Raw genomic sequence first — 7500 nt, 5'->3', positions numbered from 1 at the left:
AATGTTCGCTTTGATTTCACTGCAAATGATAAACTCCCCCCACCCCACCACACGTTTCTTCTTCATCCACCGCTGTGCTCTCTTTCCCCCTCGAAGACAGACACACACAGAGTAGGAAAGAGAGAGAGAGAGAGAGAGAGAGAGAGAGAGAGAGAGACAGAGAGACCTTCAGGGGCGTGGCCAAGGTTAAGTCTTGACATGATCCAGATAAATTGATAACCGCCACAAAATGGAGCAGGACAGACAGGGACATGGGGTTAGAGAGAAAGAGGAGGGAGAGAAATTCATTTGTGCGTGTGTATGTATGTGTGTGTGTGTGTGGGGGGGGGGGGGGATTGTCACTCCTGAGGGTATGGAAATCCAATCACCACCACCCCCCTCAGTTTTTCTCACAAACACACACACACCACCTGCATGAATTAAACATGAGTTTGTGGGGTGGGGATAACATACTGGTCCTCTCTGTGTTTGGAGATGTAAAGAGATCTCTATACTCTGGATATTTAAAGATTGACATGTGCTTCTTCTTCTTTTTCTTCTTCTATTTTTTCTCCTCTTTGTTTCCTGTTTTTCTCAGTTTCTCTCCCTCCCTTACCTTATCAGTTTGATTCTTTAAATACCTGGTAACACGCATAATGCTCCCTCTAGGCAGGAAGAATGCATGAGACATACACATACACATACACACACACACACACACACACACACACACACACACACACACACACACACACACACACAGAGACACAAACACTCAAGGACAGAGGAAGTGTAATCCCTGTAGGCCTGAGTATAGTTTCAGTTCTAGTGGCTCAGTCCTCCCTGCCCTCTATCTCCCCTACACACACACACACACACACACACACACACATGTGCACAAACACACACACACAAACACATATACACGCGCGCACACACACACACACACACACACACACATACACACACACACACACACACTCCCCAACCCTCCATCCATTCTCCCTTTCTCTCGGCTTGTTGCAGATCAATAGCAACCCTTGAAGACTCCATCCAGCAGAAAGAAATGGAGGGAGAAGGGGGGGAGAGAGAGAGAGAGAGAGAGAGAGAGAGAGAGAGAGAGAGAGAGAGAGAGAGAGAGAGAGAGAGAGAGAGAGAGAGAGAGAAGGAGGGAAGAAAATGAAAACACACCAAGTGGATCACCATGAAAGGAACTGCAGAGAGAAAGAATAGTGCTGGCGGATTGAGTTAGGAACATAGAGGAGAGAAGAGAGAGAGAGAAAGAGATAGAGAGATGGGTTGAAGAGAAGAGAGAGAGGCAGACAGAGAGAGAGAGAGGGGTGAAGAGAAGAAAAAGAGGCAGAGAGAGAGAGAGGGAGGGGTGAAGAGAAGAGAGAGAAAGAGAGAGAGACGCAGAGAGAGGCAGAGAGAGAGGTGGGTGTGGATGATACACAGCCCGTTGCTTTGCTTTTGCCAGCGTCTTCATCACATCATGACTTGGACAGAAGAGTAGAGAACACACAGACACACACACATAAGCATGCACTCATTGTCCATTCACTAGTTTGTGCATCAGAATGCTTGATTTAGAGCGCATATAATAAACATGTTTGGCTCGGTAGCTGGCCATGGTCCTGAGATGCCTATAGGGGAGGTCTTGTGTGAGCGATGTCAGCTGACACTCCCTGTGGATAAGCATGATGTGATGTATTAGACAGGGATGGGGGGATTACATCTCCTAGAAAACTGAAGTGGGGTGTGTGATGGCTGTCAATCATCCCTACAAGCTCCTTCCGAACTTTGTTTTGGAAACATCATTATGCAAACACACAAACAAACGTGGGCACACACACACACACACACACACACACACACACACACACACACACACACACACACACACACACACACACACACACACACACACACACACACACACACACACAGGCTACTCTGTTCTTCCAGCACACCTTGGCCCAGTGAGGAGGCTTCTCAGGGCTATAATTAGAGCCACTTCCCACACAGAGGAATCAGGGCCACAGCTGCACTCAGGTCTGAGAACAAAACACACACACACACACACACACACACACATGCTCATATATACACACACACTCACATAAACATGCTAACACACACACACATACACACACACACACACACACACACACACACATGCTCACACGCAGCTGCACCCAGGTATGAGAACACACACACCATGGAGAGGCCTCACCTGAAAATCACATACACATACACATACACAGACACACACAAACAGCTGCACATACGTCTAAAAACAAATACAGACACACAGACACACAGCTGCACCTAGCTACTAGATCACACACTTATCATTGAGGGGCCTCACCTGAAACTCACCTCCAGTGCTGCCAACGCTTTTTTATCTTTAAATGTGAGTGTGTGTGAGTCCCTCTCTATCTCTCATTTTATCTTCATATCTCACAGTCTTTCACCCTCACCTTCCTGCTGTGTTCTGTTTTTTCACCCACCCACATACACACATACACATATACACACATATACACCTTACACACACACACACACACACACACACACACACACACTCTCTCACACACACACACACAGAGACCATTTCTCATGTTCATTTAAACGGCAGGTATAAAGAGGCCATTCAAATACAGCACATTGCCTGCAGGCACCGACCGCAATATCCCTGCGACGAGGGAATCAAGCTGGCATCTATCATCTCCAACAACAGTAACAACACCCTTCTAGCATCATCCTCTACACATCTTTTTTTAACCTCCCTCTCTCTCTCTCTCTGTATATATATATATATATATATATATATATAAATACTCCTCTCTCTCTCTACGTCTCACACACATGCATAAACATACAATCCACATACTGTCTCTCCTTCTCTTTGAAATGAGCCTCCTTTACCCTTCTGCCAGTGTTCCCTCTATCTTTACCCTCCCTTTCTTTCCCTTTGTATCCTTAATCCCATGTAGTGGACGACGTTATGGCAGTTTCAGCCCGGGTAAAGTGCCGAATCAGAGCCGGATCACAGCCGGATCAGTGCCGAATCAGCGCCTAATCAGATCCAGATCACCGCTCCCTTCACCCACAGATCATATCCCCCCATCTCCTGCCTACTGTTCCCCCAGCTCTGTCTCTGTGACCTTCACACTGTATACACACACTCACACAGACTGTTTGTGGGTTACACTGCTAATTGTTTTCTGTATCCTTCCTGTGAATGTGTCACTGTTTTCCATTAGCAATGACAAAGGCATCGGAGGCCAGGGCCAAAAATAAAGATGCCCCCATTCCATCCAGTTGTGCACAGGACACATGTCCAACATATTGATAAAACAAAAGAATAGATGGAGAAGGAAAGAGAAACAGGAGAAGAAGGGAAATGATGAAATGGAGAAAGGAAATTAATAGATGTCTATGTGCTGCTCTTAACACTCCAAAATCTATCTTTCTGTGCCATCCTTTAGCAAATCAGGTCTCCTTCACTGGGCAAACCAGGTTTGCCTGAAAACCTGATTAGTTCACATGTCAAACAGTAAACACAACAGCCCAAAACTAAACTTGTGCAAATCTCTGTTTCCAAATTTTGCCATCTAGTAAGTCCCAAAAACAGTCCAAGATGCGATTCATTCCTTAGGCGACATTAAGTGAACATACATATTGTGTTTTGGAGATTCTTACACATCAGTCATTCATCTGCCCCCAATAAAGTGGCACCCTAGGCAATTGGCCTGTGTGAAGACCTACTACTCACAGTCTCAAAGCTGACGATGCTGTAGAGACCCTAGTAAGAGCTGCCTAACTGACACACTGCAGACATAGACAGAGCGGCAGTCAAACACTTCACCGACTTTAATCAGTGCTTGAATCCTGCCATTTATGTGTGCATGGGCTGTTGATTTTTTCACTTTATTCATTGCATTATAATTGCCTACCTTTTCACCACACACTGTTAATGTTTTAACTATCTTCAGGACTGTTATGTTGTGATTATTGGTGCTTCATAGTTATTATTTTAGGTTTTCAGAGCTCTGATAGATCTGATAGGACAACTGGCACTGACAGAGCAACATGGAGCAGACATGTAGCTGACATATGTACATTTCTTGTCAGTGAAGATATATATTTATTTTATCAATCGACTTTGGCTTTAGCGACACAGCACACTACTTTCACCATCATGCTCGTAAAGAAGTGTTCAATCCAGAGCCCAAAGTCTGAATGAGTCTGCTCATCATCTGCTAACGGAGCATAGAACCGTGGCTTCCAGAGCTGTGTAAGGCATCTGTACACTGTTCACGTGTGTGTGTGTGTGTGTGTGTGTGTGTGTGTGTGTGTGTGTGTGTGTGTGTTGTGTGTGTGTGCGTGCGTGCGTGCGTGCGTGCGTGCGTGCGTGCGTGCGTGCGTGCGTGTGTTCATATGTGTGGAATAAATAGGGAAAGCGGTTCTGTATGTCTGCACACTAGGGGGCTTTCTGCTGTGCTCAGGTTCAGGTCTAATTGGCCTGCTATGCAGTCTGCACAGCTCCTAACAAGCTGATGACATGTTTATACGTGGTATGTCACAATGGAATAGAGCATGTTTTTTATTATTTATTTAATTTTACTTTTTTTAACCCGGAAGGACACATTGAGATACAATATGTGTTCTGCCAGGGAGTCTAATAGTTTAACACTCTTAATGGTCTAATGCTGGCAAAGGGTACTTTATATTGATCTTCTCTAAGAAGTAAAGGAAGTCTAACCTTGAACTTGAACTTGTACACGGTAACCCTCTCTTCACATGATGAACATGTAAAACTCATTAATTTGGCTTTTTTTAGAGTTTAACACCAATTTAAATTTGGTGAGAGACATATGTTATAAAGTAAAAAACTGTTTGTAAAGAATCAATTGACACTTTTAAAGATGGTGCCACAGCGATATCTGCATAGAGGTGTACCTTTGGTGGATTTAATCCTACACCAAGATCATTTATATAAATAGAAAATACAATTGGTCCCGAAATAGATCCTTGAGGAACACCTGTCTTGTAAGTATGTTGCATGAGGCTGGATGTTTGTGTGTGTGTGAGAGAGAAAGAGAGCGAGAGTATATGTGTGTGTGTAAGGGAGAAAGAGAGAGAGAGAGATTCATGGCACTCTGGCTGCATGCTTTAGTAATGGGAATATTAGCATGTGCTGTCACATAGCTGGAGGTGCCGTCCACTTGATGCTGAATTATTTAGGCCAGTCGCACTTTTATCAGCTCATTCATACTCACCTTTTGGCATTCCCCTCACTTTTCAAAGCCCAATGAGTGAAAAAGTCAAAGGCTTATTTATTTATTTGTTCCTTTGTCTGCTTATTTGCTCATATAAAAAACTTTTGGGAAAAACGTTTGAAAAACATAGCTTATTTAATTGACTGACTGACTGATAGGTCTGGTTGAAACATTTTGACTCCCTCTTTTCTTCTCAGCTGAATGTGTGGACAGGACGCACACACACACACAAACACACACAAACACACACAAACACGCACAAGCACACGCGCACGCACGTGCACACACACATGCACACAGACGCATACACACACACATATCTGCCAGTGCTCAGATACGGCTTCAGCTTTACAGATGGCTGTTTGACATTGGTGTCAAAAAGGAAATACTGTAGCAAGGACACAGATGTCATCATTGATAATCGCATCTAATGAATGATATTCTTAGGGAGACTGCTCTAAACTAACAGGTATTTAGGACCACTGTATGGGGGTCATTTGCAGGTAGTATTTATTGTTATTTTGGCTTAGGTGATGTTTGTTAAATGCACTCCGTTCATTTCATTTCAAAGATAAGGATGAAGCTAGTTCTTTATCTGTAGCTAACATTTGTTCCCATGACGGAATGACTAACATTTGTCCTCACGTTCAGTGCAACTCTTTCCAAATGATCTCTCTAGGAAACACTCAGAAGAGATAACCACAATGTGTTATTGAAACTCATCCTCAGAATGTATACATTGTTCTCTTTCACCCTACGGATTTATACTCAAACTCCATCTCATCCGTTGCTCTGTGGGAAGTTGTCCATGCTCACATTAAATACTTGCACGTTTAAAAAAAAAAAAGGGGGGCTCAAACATCAAACCCTGATTTTTTTTAAGACAGTGTAAGTATAGTGTAATGTCCATTGTAATGCAGTGGGCAATAAAGGTTAATAGCATATAAATACTTTGTAATTACATGAACGTTAGGGTCAGGGTTGTGAAAGGTTACAGCTAGTGTTTGGATTTTCAACATTTGGATTATCAATGTTTTCTTACACGCTAGCGATTAATGTGCTATACTGTACTCACTGTCATGGTCACTATAGGACAAGGCCAAGGACAGTGTGATATAAAGTAATGTAGGCCTAGCCTGAGTGAGCCTCTCTGTTGGACTCTCAGAGAAGTCTAGCCATGCTGCAGCGAGATACCAGGGCTCTACCAGGGCGGTAGTGAGCGCCCCGGACTTCAAATGCAGACATAAAGGGTTTGATCTCGCATCCAACAGGAAGGTGGGATAGCAGTGTCTGTGAGTCTGAGGGCAAACGCAAGTTTGATTAAACATGAAGAGCAAGAGCAAGTGCAGCCACCATAGAGAGTGTTTGATCCGGGCTACAGGCCTCTGCTATCTAGGGTATAGATGTGATTTTGAATGTGGGTGCCAGGGGCAGAAATGAGATTGAGGGTGTCCGTCTTTGCATGCTTAAAAAGCCTGCTGATTCAGTAGGGTTGTCAAAGGCAGCCATATTTGCATGTGAACGCACTGTCAGAATCATTTTGGGACCTTTTGGATTTCTACATTACTTCCAGTCAATTCAATAATGCATAAAAGTTTCTGTCCCCGCCAACACGATCACTGAGGGAAAAAAAGGTTTAATAGATTTCCAAGGTCCCTCTGACACACACACACACACACACATCCCACACAGATATGTTCTCTTTCAACCTTCAACCCCCCCCCCCCCCCCCCCCCCCACACACACACACACGCATACACGCGCATGCACACACACGCACCCACGCACACACACACACACACACGCACACGCACACACACACACACACACACACACACACACACGCATACACGTGCATGCACACACACGCACCCACGCACACGCACACACACACACACACACACACACACACACACACACACACACACACATACACACACACACGCACACACACACACACACACTGCAGCTCCACCCGGTTCCAGATATAGCAGCCTTCAGTGAAGTGTAACCAGCACACTCTGTGACAGCAATCCACTCTAATAGCTGCAGTCAACATGAAATACATTAGTTGAGTCAGTGACCCCCCCCCCCCCCTCCCTCCCCCTGTCATCCATGCAAAACATAACAGATCGAGCAATATGTCTCACCATCCTCACCACCGTGAAGAAATGTCACACACGTTTCTGATTGCTCTCGATATATCTTCATCTAGTGCCTTCAATTTGTTTCTATG

This window comes from Sprattus sprattus (genome assembly GCF_963457725.1).
Source record: "Sprattus sprattus genome assembly, chromosome: 11".
In the NCBI taxonomy this organism is placed as follows: Eukaryota; Metazoa; Chordata; class Actinopteri; order Clupeiformes; family Clupeidae; genus Sprattus; species Sprattus sprattus.
The sequence above is the reverse complement of the archived record's forward strand: the minus strand, read 5'-3'. Positions refer to the sequence as shown.